This window comes from Tympanuchus pallidicinctus, unplaced genomic scaffold (genome assembly GCF_026119805.1).
Source record: "Tympanuchus pallidicinctus isolate F22 unplaced genomic scaffold, pur_lepc_1.0 scaffold9, whole genome shotgun sequence".
In the NCBI taxonomy this organism is placed as follows: domain Eukaryota; kingdom Metazoa; phylum Chordata; class Aves; order Galliformes; family Phasianidae; genus Tympanuchus; species Tympanuchus pallidicinctus.
Genome location: NW_026294813.1, coordinates 9,230,072 through 9,251,854, shown reverse-complemented (window position 1 = coordinate 9,251,854; position 21,783 = coordinate 9,230,072). Strand labels below are relative to the sequence as shown.

The 21,783-nt window shown below is 36.3% G+C and overlaps 1 protein-coding gene across 1 annotated transcript in view; it reads right to left on the bottom strand.

Moving 5' to 3' along the window:
- HCN1 (hyperpolarization activated cyclic nucleotide gated potassium channel 1) overlaps window positions 1-21,783 on the bottom strand; it is a 192,024-nt gene that overhangs the window by 72,674 nt on the left and 97,567 nt on the right. The gene's annotated exons all lie outside the window — the stretch shown is intronic.

Below are 21,783 nucleotides of genomic sequence, written 5' to 3'. Positions count from 1 at the left end.
GAAAGTTCTTACTCAGAAGATGGTGAGGTACTAGAATGGATTGCTTAGAGAAGCTGTAGGTACCCCATACTTGGAGCTATTCAAGGTGAGATTGAATGGTGCACTGGGCAGCTTGATCTAGCAGGTGGCAATGCTGTCCACAGCAGAAGAGTTGGAGCAAGATGATCTTTAAGATCCCTTCCAATCCAAGCCATTCCATGATTCTTTGATTCTATGAAGTATCTCAAGTGTGGGTGTCAAGTGCAGGTTCTTTTTGGTGGTCCTGAGCAACAGGACAAGGGGCACAAACTGGAATACAGGAAGTTCCATGTGAACACGAGAACAAACTTCTTCACTTTGAGAGTGACAAAACACTGGAACAAGCTGACCAAAAAGGTTGTGGAGACTTCTTCTATGGACATATTCAAGACCTGTCTGGACACCTTCCCGTGTAACATAATTTAGGAATCTGATCTAACAGAGGGGCTGGACTAGATGATCTCCAATGATCCCCTTCAACATCTGTGATGTGTGATTCTGTGATTTCATAATGTGTTTGGCCTTCTGGGCAGCAAGCGTACATTGCAGTATCATGTTCAATTTTTCATCAACCAACACTACCAAGTATTTCTCATTAGCAATGCTCACAATCTAGTAGTCACCCAACCAGCATTCATCATGTTTGGATTCGCCCTGACCCAGGTGCAGCACCTGTCAGTAGGTCTTGTTATACTTCATGATGTTTGCATGGGTCCTGCTCTTCTAATACATAGCTATCTTTACCAAGACCTTCTTGGAGATGAGAAAAACATGACGGTTCCCTCAGAGGCTTGGAAAATCTGCAGCTTTGTATATGTATAGTTAAAGGGGCCATTCCAAGAGAACAGCAGACACTTCAAAATGCTCCAAAAAGCCTGAGGAGTCCTGGTTAGATTTTTCTGTTTCCTTTGCCAAATAAATGAAATGAGAACAGTTTTAGAGCTGTTGATCATCCATTGCCCAGGGAAACAAATTGTGCTCAGAGGCATGTAGAGTACACAGTGTTTACCACAAGGAACTGAAAATAATTTCAGAAGGGAAAAAAAAAAAAAAAAGTGAAGAGGAACTGGAATGACATTAAGGAGATAAACCTGTTTTCTGGTATTTTGTATTAAGTAAAAGACCAAAAATAATATTTCTGCAAACTTAAAAAAATCTCCAAATTAGTAGTAGTACTTCTATGTAGAAGCTATTTGTGAAATACCAACATTTGTGTCTCACTTTCAAAGCTTTGCTCAAGTGCTCTTTTTTTTTTTTTTTCTCAGAAAACTTACATTTGCTTTCTTGACATCTTAAATTCCAAGATCACTGATGGACCTTGCTTTTCATCTATTCAAATGCCTTGCATATACCCTTATTGAAAAACAAGCAAACAACAACAACAAAACAAAACAAACAAACAAACAAAGCTAATCATTCTTGGATTGTAGATAACAAAGTTCATATTTATTTATTAATATATTAATTTGAAATTAATAGTTCTTCCACATTTACATTTGTTCTATTTTTTAAGTTAAAGTTTTTCATAAATGTGATCTGTGTCTGTACTTGTAGGTGAAACTTCTGTGCTGTAAGTGTTGTTAAGGAATAACTTTTCAGTGTCTGTGCTAACAAAAAAGACTTAGAGTAACATTTATGATAAATTTTGGGTTTCACTGCATAATACAGAAAACTGTTTTCTTTTGTGTGTTGAAAAAAAAAATAAATCTCAGAAAATGAAAAAACTAAAGATGCCTTTCCTCAAACATTTTCAGTTTGAGATTCAAACAGTATCAGTGTTAGTGCTGGTATTTCAATCCAAGCTCCCTGACTTCCATGAAAACAATTCACACCCATTAATGTACAATGTATTGTAAAGCTGGTATACATCTTCTTTGGGTGGAAGTAATTTATAATCAAACCAAATTCCTTAAAAGTGACAGTTATAGAGAAAAATAAAGTACTTGTTGGGAAAAACAATAAGCTGTTCTTAAGAGTACAAGTAACACTACTAAAACCACACTATTCAAGAGTTATTAAGATCAGGACTTCAGTTCCTGCAGGGATCCATTCTGCAACTGATCTTGCTCCTGTAAATGTACTTTCTAGCTATTACAAACATTAAGTTTAAAAAATGCTGATTTTAATGTTGTCTTTGACTCTTTTCTACCATATCTTTGATATGATAAATCTTAATTACAGTTCTTTTATTGAAATTATATTTTTACATAAAAATCTTTTAATGTTAAAATCATTTAATCCTTAGGCTGGGGAATTTCACTTCTTGACTGACATTCACTCCAAGTTTTAAGTTACTATTTGAAGTAAAATACCACTGTATAGAATGAGAAAATGGAGGTGAGGAGAAGCAAACAGCAAGCAGTTCTTTCCCAAATGTGTAAAAGGTACAGTGAAAAGTACATAAAATACTGCTTGGGAAGTAAGGTTGATATGACGTAACAGCGCGCACTTGTAGCACAGAAGGTAAACTATATTCTGTGCTTCATCAAAAGAGGGGTGGCCAGCAAGGCAAGGAAGGTGATTGTACTCTGCATCTACACGTGGGACTCCCTCCATGAGAAAGATGTGGAGTTGTTGGAGTGGGTCCAGAAGAGGGCCATGAAAATTATCAGAGAGCTGGAGCACCTCTCCTATGAAGACAAGCTGACAGAGCTGGGCTTGTTCAGCCTGGTAAGGAGAAGGCTGCTAGGAAATCTATCTGAGGCCTTCCAATATTTAAAAGGAGTCTATAGACATGACAGAAATCAACTCTTTACAAGGGTAGATAGTGATAGGACAAGGGGGAAAGCTTTTAAACTAAAGTGGGTGAGATTTAGATCAGCTGGAATTTTTTTACTGAGAGGGTGGTGAGGTTCTGGAACAGGTTGCCCAGAGAGGTTGCAGATGCCCCGTCCCTGAAGGTGTGCAAGGCCAGGTGGGATGGGACCCTGAGCAATCTGATCTACTACTTGATCTGGAAGTTGGCAACTCAACCTGTGGCAGGGGGGGTTGGAACTCGATGATCCTTGAGTTCTATTCCAGGATATTCAGGGATAATAACCCTGACTTAATGAAGCCCATCCCATAAAGTAGACCAGTGTTTACAAATTCAGCTTTTCTTTAATACATCTATAAAATATTTATGTATTTATACATATATGTCAAACGTTTCCTTAAATTGTAATATTTTTGTTTTAACGTATAGATTAAAAAACACCACACACTATATGAACTGAAAACACTCTGCAACCAGTCAGTAGAAAAGGGCATTTAATTTCTTAGTTGACAATGAGTTGATCAGTGGTTCCAGATTAGCAGTAATCAGTTTAAAATGTTTAAAATGAAATGACATTAAATTGTAAAAACTATTAAAAACTGTAACTGTGATAAATACCAAAGCTGTTTATCCCAGGATTGATTACATAATCTAGTTTGATGACATTAAGAAATCTTTGGATTTATGAAGCCGGTGATAATGGATTGTTTGCAATAATTTTGTGTGAATATACATTAATTCACTTTTTTATCCTAAAGAATGCATTCATCACGTGGCACTTCTGATTTTTAAAGGTTTGTTTCCATGCCTTTTCCTGCATTACAGGGAACTCTTCTTTGTCTCATTATTTCACACAAGCCTGCTACAAATATCTTTTTTGCAATATCGACTTCTCATCTTATAACAAATAAATCACAAAAAAGTTACATTGTGACTTCAAGGGGAAAAAAATAAAAGCAAATTATTGTTTCTCAGTATTAAGAAAGAGTTTCTATTTTACTGGAATATCTAGAGGTTTCCATGAGGAAATTTAGTTGTCATCAGACAAACCAATTTCACTCCGTTGCTGTAGTAATTCCCTTAGGCATAGCTTATCTTCCCTCAGCTATACACTTGAACTAAACTATAAACTGATTTAGAAATCAATCTTAACAAGCAGACTATTGGACAGATAATTCTTGTTTCCAAACTTTTGACTCAGTTCTTCTTTCCTGTCACATCACAATCACTGTGTGGGTCACAGAAATGGTCCTCCCAGTTTACAAGGGCCTGTTTTATAACTGTGAAACAAAGATTGACTTAGGAATAAAGTGAAATGATTTCTACAGTGATCTTTGACTCAGACTCTTAGTTCTCCTCCAGAGTAGCAGCAGTAGGGCAGCAGCCTCTCCCTTCTAGAGCTTGTCTTGCAGTGAATTGCACACACCCATGCATAGCCATAATTGCATTTGTATTCTCCTGAAAGCAACTGAGATATAAACTAGTAAAGACAGTTGTAAATATTGATGGGATATAAGTGGTCTGAGTCTATACTAGTAAATTACAGTGTATTAGAAATCATCTTGAAGCTCAGGAACTTTGATCACTGTTAGAAACACTCCTGCAGTGGAGCCATGTAGCACTCTCTCAAGTTATTTCAGGTCTACTTGGGAGCAGTTTGGGAAATGAACTACTACTTCTAGGCCAGCCTGTGCTGAAACCCAAATAAGATTAATACTATAGACACTGTAAGTAGCTCCTGTCCTAGTTCTATGCCAGTGCTCAGCACCTGGCTCCTTTTATTTACTAGCGTGGAAGTAGCTATGCAGCCTATAAAACCTCTGGTTTTAGCATTGTCACAGAAAGTAATTGCATGAAATGAATGCAAAGCAGGAAGTAGCTTCAAAAGTTAAAGAGAGCATGAAGCATCCTTGCTAATATGGCAGGACATAGTATCTTGCAGCACTGCCTCCAAGAAAAGCCCCTTAAAATCTTGAGGAGATAAAACCCCTGGTCAAAATTACTGGGAAAACTGCATCTTTTCCAAAGGGAATTTGATTAAATTGTATTTATATCTTATATAACCCTAACAATGCTTATTTCTAGATATTTACAAGTTCTTATTTCCAACAGCTTCTTAAAGATTTTTTAAATTGAATAATTATTTAAAATATTATTTAACTAATCAAAGAAGTATGCTAAGAAAAGGCTCTGCTTTCTTATTTAGGACACTTTTAATTAGTACTTCAAACAGAACTGCAGAAAACAACATGTGTTTCTTATCAAATCCTGTAGCAGAAATAGACTGAACTTGCCAAAAAGCTTTATTGATTTCAAAAGTTTCCCATGTTTTGAATTTGGCATCTACACATCTTCAAATTCCAGTTCTGATCTCATATTTCAGAAAACAAGTTGTGTCCATTAGCAGTAATTAGCTTATGTTATCTAAGTTATACACGTGTTACACAGACATCACACTAGAATTGGGGCCCTTACATAAAATTTATCCACCAGTATGTTTCTATACAGATACACAGGATACATTGTTGTGCATCAGTTAGTTGCATAATTTTCTCTGGCTTCCACAGTACCTTAGATTGACAGTCAGTTAAAATCTCAGTAATTTACAGCAAAATAATATAACGTAATTTCAACTTTCAAATGAGTTCTTTTAGTACCACAACAAATAACCAAGGTAGTCAGTGGAAAAGCTGTGCAATGCCTATTTTGTTTTCAAGTACATGCCATAGAGAATGTACTATCACACGAAATTTATACCAACATAGCTTTTACTGCTAAAAATCTCGTGTTTCTTAGACCTCGTAAATAAAGTCTAGTTGGGATCAGAGTTGGAAGACTAAATATCCTGCTGCTGTTCTACAAATCTCTGAAGTGCCAGGAAAAAGAATATATTTTAGGAAGTTTGTATGTCTATTGATTTAAAAAGAGAAGAAAAAAAAACCCAAAACTGGATTGGTAAGCCCAGTGGAATAAACAGATGTCTTCAGAATCTTCTTAACATTTGTCTTTGTAGATATGTGCACAGATAACAGATGGTGCAAATGACTCAGCATATACTTTCAAAACCAATATAGGCAGAAAGCATTTTTATAAGTGTTTGGCATTACGTTTAAAAAAAAAAAAAGAAAAAAAAGAAAAAAAGTTCAACTGGAGGAGCAATGACTACATATTTACTTTGTCTTGAGTTACCTTTTCTGAATTGGTTGCAAATACTGTCAATGACAATTTTAAGTTACAGTTTTTAGTTCAGCGGTACAATGACTTTACTGTCATTACAGCTTATTCATGTTTTGGTGCTCTGTCTCTTGCACTAGCCATCAAACAAAAATGTAGAAGTGTAAAACACTTTTTTTTTTCTCTTGATGAAGAAGAAATAATTGAGTATTCATCATTAAAAATGAGCAGGAAGAATATCTCCCTGTGATTACATTTTTGTGGTAAGAATTCATTACTTTCTTTGTGGAATCGGTATGGAAATTCACTAAAAGCAAGAGAAGTGTAAATATTTGTCGTTAGCACACAGCTTTGTCTTGCACATATATTTGAGTTATTATCTTCACATGCGTAGGCCAGTGGCCTTAAAAAAGATGGTGCACATCAGTAGACATTTGTAAGCTTAGCAGCTCATTGAGGAGGTATCCCTGCACTTTGCTCAATGCTGGTCTTTTCAGATCTCTATCTAATCAGAGATACAACTGTAGATTCTTACAGCTGTACCTATATTATCACAAAATTAAATCTGAGGGGAAAAGCTTTTTTTTGTTTTCTTTTCTTCTGCCGTCGTGTTAGACCACTTTGATTCATCCTTTTTTTTCAGGTCATTGGGTCCAAAAGATGGGAATGGATGACAAAAAGACAAAAGGATGTTTCTAACACACTATTTGCGTTTAAAATAATATTCCACTCCAATGGATTATTTTAACAAGAAAGTCAAGAAAGTCAAGATTTGGCAGACTTCAGAATTTTTATTCTGAAAGCACTAAAAAAAAAAATCATAGGCTGTTAAAAGCATAGGCTATGTCTGTTTTTCCCATTTAAAGTCTAACACTGCTGGAAGTGTTCTCATGCTATTTTCACACTAATTTGTTTGCAGTTTTTCAGAAAGTGCTGGTTTTGGCTGGGACCAATTGATATTCTCACAGGCAGCTCCTGAAGACAGTCAGCACAGGTCAAGCATGACTCGTGATCAGCAGCTCACTTGTGGCCAGCTTGTCTCAGGAAAATGGCCACCACAGGTATACAGCTTCCAGGAGAGAAAACAAGCCAGGGCACATTTCATCTACCAGTGTTCATGCAGCCCCTGTGCAAACAAATCAGTGACAAATCTGCGGACAGATAAAAATGAGAGATTTTTCCAAAATGTACCTGTTGTCTTATCTAAGCTTCCCTGCATGATGAGAGAGCAGAATTCACTGTAGGAGTCTGCAGCTCAAAAGGCTTGTGTTCCAGCTCCTTTAAGCTCTCACAAAGAACACAAGTTTTTCCTGCAAGGTGACATCTGGGTGCTAGATAGACCCTGCCTATCGCTTGTGGCAATTTTTGAATATTTTTGCCTTCAAAGTTTTTAGGTGGCATCATTTTTAGTAGCAGTAATACCACCAGAGTGCATTCCTTCTTTCTTCCTTTGAAATTTTGGTCATTACCCAAAATACATCCAAAAACCAAAGCCTTTACAAATTCTTATCTTTGAGACTGATAATGTTGCCATGCCATTATATGCTGAATTTTGTTCTTGGAGCTACTTTTTTCCCCCCCAAAATTGATCAAACATCCAATGTTATAAAGACCTTTGTGTTACTCACAACATACTCAAAGTTTGGTGAAGTTCCTATCACACTATTTTTAATCCTGAAATAAACTCTGCATCCTCACTTTAAGGGAGGGACTGCCTGGAACAGACACAAAAGTGTTCACGAAGGGGCAATTTGTTGTAATGACAGTAAATACACAGTAATTATTATGAAGTCACAATAATTGATTAAAATAAGTAAGTACATCTACAGGTTTCTGTTTAACTGGGTAAAGAAGGCATCACAGAGATAACTACTTTAATATTAAGAATATAAAAAAGAGGGAAAAAAGAGTCGAAAGAATGGCATGCCTGATGAAAGAATGTATAAAGTCTCTTGTTCTGCTTCTTTCAGATGGTGGAAGGGAGTAGATATGATGCAAAACACTGTTTATTTAACAAACCTCGAGCACTGAATCAAGCCATTTATGAAATGCTTTTAAAATTCAGCCACTGAGAAAAGCTTTGAATTTTCAGCAGCAGTTACCTGATAGTCAAGAACAGGCAGAAGATAACGTGAGCTTAATATAGAGCCATTCCAGGAGATGGCTGAAGGAGTGAAGTGATATAAACCTGACTCATGACTCCACAGGATACTGCTTTACTAAAAACTGTAACATAAAATTGTCATTGACAGTATTTGCAACCAATTCAGAAAAGATATATCAACAGAAGAAGCTATATCTTTACATTCTGTGATCCATTCAGACTAGATGGCAAATTATGTGGAGCATCTGATTTGAAATAAAATGACAAATGGAAAGGAAATCTCTTTTGCAAATGAATTTGTAACATTCTGAGTGCTCCTATTGCAGATTGAATCAAAGGGATTTTGAAGCTATGCAAACACAGTAGAAGAAACAACTAACTTAGTAAGTAGTAGAAAAGGCTTTTATTAAGAAAAGGATATGAAAATTTGATATTTGAATTGAAAGGTGGATAGACAGATATGCACAAAATCATAGTATCGTAATGATCTCTCACTAAGAACATATCAAAATACTGAAAGCCTGATTTTGTTAAGAATACTTTCACTCTCTCTCAATATACATGCAAACTGTAGCAAAATACTTTTTTTTTTATAAGTGTTTCAGAAATATGCCCTAAGAAAATTAAAATATATATATATTTAACTGCAGATCACAATAGCTTAAAAGATACTGACATAATTTACTCAGGCGAATGTGTCTACACAGGGCCTGAACTTGGTTTAATCTTAAAAACTAATCAAGGTGATGAAGCATAAGAGGCAGGACTAGGATTCATGAGTGCTTTATAGACTCCAGTGCTTTATAGATTCCAGTGCTTTATACAATAGATTATTTACACAGCAAGGCAATACTTGGTACTAAATAGGAAAATTCAAATATTTTTTCCTTAGCCTTCTATCATATATTCTTTTGTCTTCAACTACTGCAACTCTTACAGCAGAGATGAAGTGCAGTTTTTATGCATTCTTCTAGCTGGTATTGAAAGCAGCACTTTTCTTGTCAGTTTTTCAATTTGTTTCCTAATGTGATACCTTTGAGACTTTAGGCTACATCTGGTTAGTTTACAGTTCTTCATGAAATTAACTTACTAAATATCTGAGACCTCCTGAGGGCTGATCTGTGTTTCTGGTAAATCACAGTCCTTCATCAAACACTATCTCCTACAAATAGCTGTGTATTACTTTATTATGGAAAGACAACGACAGGAAGCAAAGCAGTTTTGTAGTAGAGCTTTTCCTTTGGCTCTATGTAAAAACTAAATATCGGTGCCAAAGTAAACTGGCAGGATTTACATCAGAGGCTTTTCTTTTTCTGAGATGTCATCTAAGTTTCACTGATAATGTGTTCTTAAATTCAAATGCTCTAACACTGCAAGTACTTCTCAGTGTTTGCCAGGAATTCCAAAATAATAAACTGAAGAAAAAATGATCTAGCAGCCGAAACCAATGCACAAAATCACAAAATAGTATCATATCATTTTTGTTGCAAGGAACTCTTAAAGGCCACCTAGTCAAACTCCCTGGCAAGTAATGGGGATGCCTACAGCTTGATCAGGTTGCTTAGAGCCTGCTTCAGCATGACCTTGACTGAATCCAAGGATGGAGCATCCACCACCTCTTTGGGAAACCTGCTCCTCTGCTTCACCACCCTTACTGTAAAAATTTTTTTCCTGAAACCCAGTTGAAATCTCTCCTCATTTAGTTTGAAACCATTTCCCTTTATCCTTCACAACACATCCTGCTAAAGAGTCTGTTCCCTTCCCTCTTACATCTGCCCTTTAAATACTGAAAGGCCACACTCAGGTCACCTTGCAGCCTAAGGCTGAACAGTCTAGATCTCTCATCCTGTCCTCATAGGAGAGGTGTTCCATCCCTTCGATCATTTTTGTGGCCTTCCTCTGGACATGCTCCAGCAGGTCTATGTATCTCCGCTACTGAGGACTCCACATCTGAACACAGTACTCCAGATGAGGCCTCATCAGTGCAGAGCAGAGAGACAGGATCACCTCCCTCAACCTGCTGACAGTATTTGTTTTGATGCAGCCCAGGGTACTGTTGGTTTTCTGGGCTGCAAGGGCACATTGCAGGCTCATGTCCAGCTTACCACCCACTGAGCCCTTTTCAGCAGGGCTGAGCTCCTTCCCTTTGTATCCCAGCTTGTATTGATAGCAGGGGTTCGCAGTGACCCAAATGCAAGATCTTGCACTTGGCTTTGTAGAATCTCATGACATTCTCCTGGGCTCCCTGCTAAGCCTATCCAAGTCTGTCTGGATGGCATCCTTTCCCTTGTGTGTGCTGACTGCAGCACACAGCTTGGTGTCAGCCACAGACTTGCTCAATTCCACTGCCAGTGTCACTGATGGAGTTATTAAAGAACACTGGTTTGATCTTTCCCGGGCATCTACTCTTGACACTCTGAAAAGCAGCCAGACAGGCTGTAAGTTGGAGTTTACATGGCCACTAGGTTGGTCTTGAAATCCCATGTGAATGCACACTCAGCAGCTGAATCTTCAACTTGAAGGCAGTCATACATAATTGTGCAGTTCTCAGGACTTACTTAAGCATAAAGGTGAAATGCTGTGCTGTATAAACTACACAACAAACATCCATAGATGTCCACATGGATTTTGTTGTCTCTTGAAAGAGACAAAGTGCATTTCAAGGTTGGATATGTTTCCTTATATATTATATTATCATTTTATTTATTATATTATCATTTTATTTATTATATTATTAATATTTATTATATATTATTATTATTCTATAACACAAAGAATACAGAGGGTTTACCTTATTGTCTTCTTTTCTTTTCTCTGCCCACCTTCCTACTTTTTCCTCCAAGCTTTTGTTATTACTTACCTGAAAGTAAGGCGCACTAAAAACACTGATTCATTATTCTCCGTCCATGTTTGCTCTTGTATAGACAGTTTCCTTGCATTATCTGCATTATTCTGCATGATCTGTGAGCATATCAGTTAACGCTTCTTTTCTCATCACATGTAGTTTTCAAATAAATATATTCTTTGTTGCTGATCAGGGAAATAGCATTTCAGCAATGCCATTCATAGTTCTGAATTACCCACCTCCACCAAGATTTCCATAATGAAAAGGAGAGGGAAAGATGTAATTAGAATAGGTCGTATTGGTAAAGATCTGTGGTCAAGTCATAAATGGGTATTATTCTTCTACTCTTTGTTTCTACAGATTAGTCAATATAGTGAACTCAGTCCTAAAAGAGAATCTTATAATGGGTCTGATTTTAATTTAGCTAACTTCCCTTTTCACTACTCAGTAGTTTCAATGAGACAGCTGTTCTATTCATAGAATAATAGTAATGCCATTTGACTTTATGCTTGGAAAACATATGGGATACTTCCAGAACTGTAACGTGATAAGTAAGAAAAGCCTCTCTGTGAAGAATGAAACCGTATTCCTCTGATCAGAGGAAGATCCTCAAAAGTATGTTGTGGATCAACTATAACATCCACCTGCTGAGAAGTTTAAAGGAGTTTGGGTTCCTCAGTTCACATACAGAGAATGAAAATGTTCTGACTCAGATTGGTAACACTGAGGCTGACAGTTCATCTCAAAAGAAGAACCATGGGGAGCAGTCAGCCACAGGAGGCTATGATTGAGGGAGAGAGGAACATGAAGGACACCACAATCCTGAGCAATGGAGGATGAATAGGCTTGGAACAGTGCCTTTCATAGAGTTATTTGCATCCAGGTATCCACATTAACATGTGAACCACCTTGTCCTGGATTTTGCTTGAGAGAATGTGCATTAACAGGAAAAGGCATAATAAAATTTTACATCATCTGATTTTGATTAATCACTTTAACAGCTAAGTTAGTTGACGAGTCTCCTTAGGCTCTCTATACAGGGAGCAAAAAAATAACCCCAAATCCTGCAGATGGTGATTCAGATTAGAAGGTTAATGCAGGTGTTCTTTATCACCTTATGGGGAAACTTTCTCTCTATCAAATGCATTAAGCGCCTAATAATCTAAAATCATCTCCAGCAGCTCCCCTGCTGAGTGTTCCTGCATTTTTATGACCAGAAATGCCTCCCCACACCCTTCTGGATTAACAGTTTGGATAATTTGTTTGACCAGTAAGGGTACTGGCTTTGGGAAATCAGTGAGGGGCTCTTGGAGGGTGGCTAGGGATTTGTCTAGGTGAATTCAGTTCTTGTGCAGTAGCTTCAATGCAAATATACCACGATTGAGAGGACCAAGTGAGAGACAAAAAAGGCATCTACTGAGAGAAGAAGAATGCTTAGAGTGAAAGCTTAATATTTGCTCTATTATAGGGATTATAGCATTACACAGGATAGAGTACACAATGAAAGTTGCAACAAGAGTTCTTGGATTCAGGACACAATATTTACATCTTGAAAGCATGGCATTTACCTTGCCATGGTTGAGAAAGGTGCTAATCTTGAAGACTCACATTATAGGGAAAATAGTGCAAAAAATATTTACAAAATTACAAAATACAATATTTACAAAAAAAATAGTCTACTCTACTTGCACAACTGGAAATTTTTCTTAGCTGGAATCTCCATATTTAGTGGATACCTGAAAAATGACAATTGATCTGAAAAATCTGATAATCTTCTGTGTATATATTACATGTTTATTTATAATCAAATGAAGTCCTTCTGGCTTTATATACTCAACTGAAAGTAATCACACCATTAATCCTTCAGAGGGAATGAAAAGCATTATGAATAGCACTAAGTATGAACAGTGACAACAATAATTTATTTTTACAGCAGCCAGGTTTTGTAAGCTTCAAGCATGCAGATACAGACAAGTTTCAGCTAACCTTCAAACAGCTTCTTAATTCCAACCAAAAACTTACAAAGTTCTCATTTCACTGAAATTAGATTGAAAATGATAGTGAGTTGAGTCCCATTTCATATTACAAAGTTATTTTCTCCCTCTGAAGTTTTACTGTAGAAGTTTCTTTCTATTTATTTTTAAAAGGACAGATTTTATTTCTCTTTATAATTAATGGTAGGATTAAGTGCATGATGATTGTAGTGTTGGAAAAAAAATAACTGCTTCTGAGTTTTTCGAATTTCAACACAGCCTTTTTGTGAATTTATTGAAACTAACACACAAGACTTCCTCAGCAATACAGATGTCTGCTGGAACACTCCCAAATGTAAGTAACAGAATACTTTATAAAAAATATGTATGTATGTAAGTATTTTTCAGATCCGACCTTTAGAATTAAATCTGAGGAAAGGAACAAAATAACTCTATGCAAAGAAGTACATGAGAGGAAGTATATCAAAGGAGCTTTCATTATTCAAAAGAGCAAAATGTCATGTTTTTCCACTATCTAAACCTTAAAATAAAGTTGAGCGTCATTATGGATTACAGGTGGATTGAAATGAGAGTGGAAAGGCTACATGAGTGATCTGCTGAAAACATGGGAACTATTTTCTGGTCTCATTCAAGTGACAAAGAATATTTTAGCTTGGTGAAGCAAAGAGATTGCTTCAAAATATTTATATCACAGCACTGTATTAGCAGTAGTGCAAAAATTAGGTAATTGTGGTAATGAATTAGACCTGATGGTATTCAGCTCTGTCTTCTTCAACATTATTCACATGACACTGTCATGAACATTTTTTGAAACCATGTCATTCTAGACAAAGAGAAAAAATTTATTAAAGTGACATAAAAAATATTGTATGGCAGTTTATGTGGCTCTTTAAAATACTCAGCAATTTTTTAATACCAAAATTGCTGTTCTTCTTGCAAGAGAAAACAAGCAAACAAAACAAAAAAAACCTACTGCAAAGTATAAGAAGTGTTATATAGACCAGTGACAAAATCTGAAGAGCCTGGCATACAAAGTGCCTCACTTCAGACCTAGACACGGAGCAAAGTACCTTGTTTTTTCACTTCTCTAATGTAAAGTGTAAGCCTTTAAAGTGTCACTATTTCAGGTGGGCAATTTTTATTTCTAATTGCATCTCAGCACGAACTTCTGTCCAGAAATACTTTAGATATCAGAACATTCATGTGTGAAAAGTGTAAATTTGACATGGTAAAAAAAGCTCAGTTAAAAGCTTTAAAATTAGTGCCCTTGAGGAAATATGATTGTAATATCGCTGAAAATGACCTTTTGGCAATAATAGGCAGCCTCTGCAAAGCCAATTATTCTTTATACACTCTTTAAGCACACAGATCAGGAAGATATACTGTGCATATTACCATAGATTTGGAATGGAAGAAACATAAAAAAAGATTTGCTGAAGAGCAGCTGGATATAATGGTATTCAGTTGGATTTATCTTCATCTGGACTTATCCTGAGAAAGCTTCTCTGGAATAGATATCCAAGTATTCAGTGCCTGGAGATTCAGTTCACCAGTGAAGAACTGCTTCAGAATAACTATTCCAAAGGGATATGTCAGTTGAACCTGGAAAACTACCACATGCAGATAAACACTTACTGTCCTTTACAGAGACAGAACAAAAGATCCTGATCCAGTTCCTCCTAAACAAAGGGAGTGCACTCTTTTATAACAGAGAAACTGTATTTGGCAATGAGGTGCATAAAACTGCCTGAGTATTCATTCTGGGGTACATGGTGGATACAGCCACCTAAAATACAATAGAACCAACTTATGTTTCTGCTCTGCTTCAATTTTTATTAAGGAAATGTTCAAATGTTAAAACACATTATGAAGCCTATTATTTTTCCCTGGGATGTCTATCAAATGTAATATTGGAGCTAACCATATTACATGCAGATTTTTGTAGTCTTTCAAGTTGAAGGCTTACATAAAATATTTCATAATTTACAATTTACCCCAAATCCCATCACAATATACTACAGAATAAAAATTCATGAGTTGGGTTGATTGTTGGCAGGGAGAAACATGGGAATTATGGTTTGATGATAAACGGGTAAATCCCTCCTTGAATCCACATCTGAGTAATTTCCTACCAGCTCTCACAATAATGAAGAAAAAGTGTGGAAATAAGTATCCATTAGGTTCAACATTTTGCTTTTGCATGCTTCCTCTAACTAATTGTTTCATTATTCTTATCCTCTGTAAGGAAGACCAGCTTTCTATCTGAAAGAAAAAGAAGCACACAAGGCAGCCAACTAATTCATTACAGAAGTCTCCCTCTCTAGAAGCTATTAACTAATCAGTAGCACAGTGTTACAATCAGCACTTAAAAATAGGGGCATACTACTTTAGAATCACTAAGCATTAATATCTAGTTAACTAATTGTCACTGTCATCATAAAATAATAGCATCAATACTGAAACACTGAGTTTTTTAGTTACAATATAGTAAGGTAACAGGGCTTATAATAATGCTTGAGTTTTTAATTGCCAAAGCTGATAGCATTGTGTTCTAAGAACTTTCTTTGAGGCACTGATTTCAGTTTCAGGCCTTCCTGTAAATGATTTTTCGCCTTTATTTTTCAATGCTGAAGGATCTGCATGTCAATAAGTTCACTATATTAGCACAGTGGGCTCTAAATGAGAACCTGGGAATACACCACTGTCAGTAAGCCATGAAGATGAATATATTTATCATCATCATTTTATCTTATTTATTATTCATCATTTTAGCTTAGTGAACCAGTGAGGTGTGATTGTGAAACTGTAAACCAGTGTGTTTTTGCTACAGTTCAAATTTATTAGAAGAAAAACAAAGCTGCCTTGCACTGATATATCATGGCTTGAAAGACAAAGATAATCTGAAATAGAAGACATAAAAAATCATAACACCAAGAAAACAGTTTGGAACAAATGAATATTATTTTTAGGTCAAAAAACAGCAGCCACAATGGAAACAAATTTTAATCATATTGTGTGGATGCTGCATTGGACTCCAGGAACTTACTTATTATTCAGAATTAATTTACTGTCAGAAATGACTAAGACAGTGCACAAAATAAAAATGATGAAATATTTTGAACAAATACAAGGCACGGGAAATCTAATGACTGCTTTTATGTAGGCGCATCAGAAATCTACTGTCAGATTACACAGTCCCAGAGTACAGGAGATATGAGTAGAATTGCAGATAGTATATCAAAAGCAAGAAGGCAAGAATAACAAGTTATTATTTCTTTCATTAGTATGTGTATTGCAGCCCAGCAAAGATGAATGGCCTCCTCACCTTTCTGAGAACAGAAAGAGAAGCATACGCCAAAACCTACGCGGGCCTTCTTAAAGCCTCAGCAATTGTAAAAAATGAGAACATTATTTGTTTTCCTCTCCATTGATCATGACACACTGAGTTAAATCAATAGTGTCCTCAGCTACTTCTTTTCTCTAATACTCGTTAGCTTAGCGTAAAACTTTGGTACTGATGTTAACACCTGGCTTCAGTCTACATGAAGCGTATCTTGTGCTGCATGTCTACAGCATTTTCCATTGCAGTTTATTATAGCATCAAATCACACAGACTAATATATTGTCCTAAGCTATCTTACTTTTTGGCCTAACACAGGTTGCTACTCTTTCACCTTCTGGAATAGGGCACAAACTGCAGCATTACTCTGTTATCTTGATAAAGCAGGAAGTGGCCTGACATCAGATGATGGGTCAAGGCTGTGTGCAAAAGAGAGCCATAACTCAACATTGCACAATGGCACATCCTAGAAGAGATAGAATTATTGCATTCTCCAAAGAGGAATATCTTTGTCCTAGGAATGTAGATTACATAATATAATTACTAGTGTTACCATGTTTGGAAATTGTATTGTAAATAGAGCACTCGTCTAAATTGGGAAATTCATACTTTACTAATATTTTCATCAGAGTCAATCTCAGAAATGTGGTTTCAATATTTTAACTATTTATAGAAGCACTTGCTAACTAAAGCAATAGACATATGTAAATATATGAGTATAAAATATTTTAGAGTAGTAATATATCTCAAGAGATCCACAGTGCCTCTGCTAACCACATGACTCCCATATGTTCCATACTTACTCAGTACCCAATTAAAGGTTGTGGGATATGATTTCTACAAGCATTTATTACTTCTCACTGCAAATGAAGTCAAAAGAATCAGTGCTTTGAACACTGCTCAACATCTTGCCATACAATAAAAAGTTGTTCCAATAATGTTTGTGAAGCACTAAATGATGATTATCACATGAAGACCAAATGCAGAGAAATCTCAAGAGAGTCTTAGCTGTTCTAATGACTAACCATAGGGATGAAGGTGCTGAGCCAATGTATTATCAAAACACAAAAACCCAATGCTGAATACTTGTGACTGTAATCCATTCCTTGAGCTCAGATGAGTAAAGCAGAGATCTTACTGAAGTGTGTGATTATGTAATTAAAAATAATGTTCATTATTAAGAAATGCTAAGTTGATGCATTATTACTAGTTTTTGTGCATGTTAAAATTTGTTACCATAATTCTTAGCCCTTAGAAACCCTGACCATCTCCTGCACTTCTGAATTTTACTATCAAGCATTCATTTAAACAATTTATTTCATAAAGGGAAGGGCCTTCATTCTCTACAACAGAAATTCCCAGAATATTTTCATTTCAGTGGTGATACTGTCCGAGATGAGGTTCTGCAGGATAATTTCTGATTTCCAATGGTGTTAATGAGTAAATATAAAGCAAAATCCCCCTCCACCTAACATAAAGCCTAAAAAATACCCCACCAAACCCAGAGTCTGACACGACTGAACTGCAAGGATAGTAAGAAAAAGCTGTAACAAAGAAACCACAGAACCTAAAGGGTTCTTGCTGAGCAAACATTGTCTGACTGCCATGAGAAATGCTAGCAAAGCGTGCTCTTTCCAGAAGCTCTGCAGTTTTCTGGCTTTGAAAAAACCCAGTGTTCAAGTTCTATACTTCTCTGCTATATTTTTTTCTAACTAAGACATTGTTACATGTAAAAAATCTGAAAATTTCAAGTAAATATCTTGCTTAGTAGACTTTGTTTTACATACATCCAACTACTGCAAATAAAAACGTGAAAATAGAGGTCAGGATCTTCAGACACTCTTACTCAGGGACTAACATTTGAGACTTTACCGTAGATGATGGAAAAATGAAGAGCAATCTTCCAATACAGCAACAGTGAATTTACTGCAAATAATTCTTTATTTTTATATATTTCTTTATTTCATACATAGATGGCTAGATGGCCAAATGGCACCAGTGGCAAAAATGTCATCATATCTTCACTTGCTTAGAAACTCTGTCTCCTGCAAGACCTGGCTATAACTGCTCATCATTTGGAGCTCACACACTGTATTTTTGCAATTCACCACAGCTGAAAGTGAATACAAAATGCAAAAGAAAGAGTTTTACAGACTAACTATCGGAAAGGATCCTGTAGCATTCTTCCTGTTTTTGCATTTTCCTTGGTCTCAAGCAAAAGTTTTACTCCTAATTTTCTAATGAACAACTGGCTCAGACTCTGAGGTATGATAAAGCTGTTTGGTCTATGAGTCATTATGGAAGTACACTAGTCTGAGGCAATGCAGATCAGAAAGCTGAGGATAAATCACACAAGAAGCTGCAGATAATAGCTTTTCTGAGCCAAGGAGAAATTTAGCAGCATCATTAGGAAACTTTGTAAAACTTCTTCAGAGAAGACCTTGTTTAGTAATTAAACTCATAATACTGGTGTAAAAAAGATAAGGAACTGAATATATATTATATATGCATATATAATATACCCTCACAGCACTAATTGTCTGTTGTTTTATCCAGAATGGATTGGCTGGAATACAACTTACAGTGAGCATTAAAGAAAGAGCTCATGTCACTGTCTCTTATTTTTAGAGAAGTATATTTTAAAAGAACATAGGATCCTGATGGCAAACAGTTACTAACTAAACTACTTTTAAAAAATCAGTGCAACGAAATGGCAGTAGTGATATGAAAGTGGGCAGGTGGAATCACAACTAGAAAAATTAAAGAAAGATACCAGCTCTGCCTTTCTTTTTGTAACAGGAATGCCAGTGCTAAGAATTGGCCAAGAAATCCAAGACGTGCATACACCATCTGAGTTCATTATTATTGAGGATAACATCCCAATGTGGTCTGAACTATTCAGGGTCAAGTTTGGCTCAGTACCAGCCTGTGGCCATCTTATTTCCTTTCAAAGAGAAGCCCTTTCATTTCATTTCATAGTCAATCTGATGGTCCAATCTGACATTTTTAATCATTCTTTCAAAGATGAAAATCCACTGATTTATTTTTCTTTGATTTCATTGTTCAGAGAGGCAGTAGGCTTGATTTCATTATTCTGTTCCTTTCTGACGTTAAATTTAACCTTTGTTCTTCCTAATAGTATAATGTGAGTAGGCCTGTGGAATCTGAAAACTTTCACATACTAGCTTCTACAGAAAAGAATGTTTCCAGAAGAAGGTCTTTTTAGAGGACATTCTTGTAATCAGCAGCCTGAAGCAACGCAAGTATAAGACAGAATGCAACTGTGGCTTGGAAGAGTATGCTAGGTTGCAAAGACTGAGGAGACAGCATGTCACACTCATGGAATCTTTACTTCCTTCACCAACACATTATCTCTTAAATCTCTGGCTTGCAACCAACTAGCAGCTGTGTTGTGTACTGAAAAACTGATGTATATGTTTTCTAAGAATAAGTCTTCAAGTCTATGATCACCATCACTAACTGTTAAAATATTATTTCAAAGCAAAGTTAGTGTATTTTCCTTGTAGCCCATGTGAAAATGTTTTGTTTTGTTTTGTTTGGTTTTGAATTTTTTTTTTTTTTATGAACATACATGGAAGTGACAGTGTGAGTACCTGGAAATGCCCACACCAAAAAAAACAAACAACAATATCTACTCAAAATAAGATTGAAACTCACAGATAGGCAATTTTGCCTTTTTCAGAACAGGTGTGCAAGGGCTGCTCCAAAAGGCGCACTATTACCTGTGTTATTCTGTTGGCTTCTGATAGCAAAGGTGCATGTTGGTCATAATGCAGTGTATGTCAAACCTTCTCACCAAGATCCTGTTATGTTATGTTGCCATGTGAGATGGCAGCAAAGGGCAGTCTGACACAATGATGCCTGACATGGAAGAGTGTATGAAGCAAAAGTGCAGACTTGAACTCAATGCAGAAAAATTAGAACCCACTGACATTCACTGATGAGCACTGAATATCGACGGAGGACAATGGATATGAGCACAGTGACCTGGTGCTTTTTAGCAGTGGCAGCAACGTTTTCACATTCACATTTCATATTCACATTTCCAGCCACGTTCTGGATGGCCATGCAGATGTTTGCAAATGTGCATGCAAGCTCTTGTTCACTGCTGGTGACAGTGTGTAGCTAATGGTGGTGACTGTGCTGAAAAACGGTGTTTTGTAGCTGAGGATTTACCCTATGAAATAGTTTCCTTTGTATCTGTTGGCAGATTCCATGGAAATAAATAGGTGGCATTACTTTCAGGGCAACCTACGTATTTCAGAATTCTCTGATTCAGAAATTTGAGACAAACTCCGAATGCATTTTTAATTGTCTTTACAGAATACTGCGCTGAAATCTTTGAGTAAAAAAAGAATGCATTGACAGAAAGATGCAATAGATGGATATGGGTAAAGATCTCCTCTTCCTCACGATATTGGTCCTTTGGGGTCCTTTGGGGCCACCAACAATATGCAGTGTTCATTAATAGCAGCAAGTTTGTCAGAGAAAATAAATGATCCTTTCAGAAAGGATCGTTCCAAGAGCATTTGGCCAGTAAGGAGACAGAATTGTTTCTATAAGAAAATTCAGTGTAGGCAGGCAGAAAGATCTCCCTAAGAATGTGTACCACTTTCTAAGGTCAAACGTAGCTCATATGGAAGAATTTAATATTTAAGCATTTATAAAAAGGTAAATGCTTTTTAAGTTTTTACCTATTTATATAAAAAAATGTTAAGCTTTATAAGTTAAGCATAAGCCAGGGCTTATTCCCTTTCACTCTCCAGAGTAAATTTTATCCAGATCTTTAGAAAGCTGGTAGAAAATGTACCCTTACAGAATACGAATGAAAGATGTTATGAAGCAGAACCCACAATGCAGTAGAATGCAAAAACGTGCCAGTCAGCATCCTGGTGACCTACTTATATTGTAGCAATTCCATTTGTGAAGATATGTCACTTTTTTTTTTTTTTTTTTTGGAAAGCTACACAGTGAGGTGTCAGCAAACATGCTGCTTATCATTAAATATGTCATTCAATGACTGCAAATGCTTGTCTGTATGACTGACAGTGTTAGTCACTAAGCTCCAACAGTAAAAGGCAGTATTACATAAAGGAACAAATACCTTATGTTTTTACAATAGAAATATGTGGGACTGTACAAGTTGCCCATCCACAGTAAAGGTGTCATAAAAATTGTGGAAACAGGCTGCCCGAGGAGGTGGATAAATCACTGTCCCTGAAGGTGTTCAAGAAACATTCAAATTTTGTACTAAGGGGCATGGTTAGTGTGGAAATATTGGTGGCAGGTGGATGGTTGGACTAGATAATCTTAGAGGTCTTTTCAAGCCTTGATGATTCTATGATTCTGTGATTCTGTGTTTTATGTGGTCAATGAGACCGTTACTGGGGACTTTTTCTGTTTGCTACAGACACGTTTCAACAACTATATCCACGTATTTTCTATGAAAAAAGTCTGATTCATCATCCAGCTTCACAAGAAGTATTTAATTCTTCAAGGCATATGTCATACAAGGAGAACATCATTAACCTT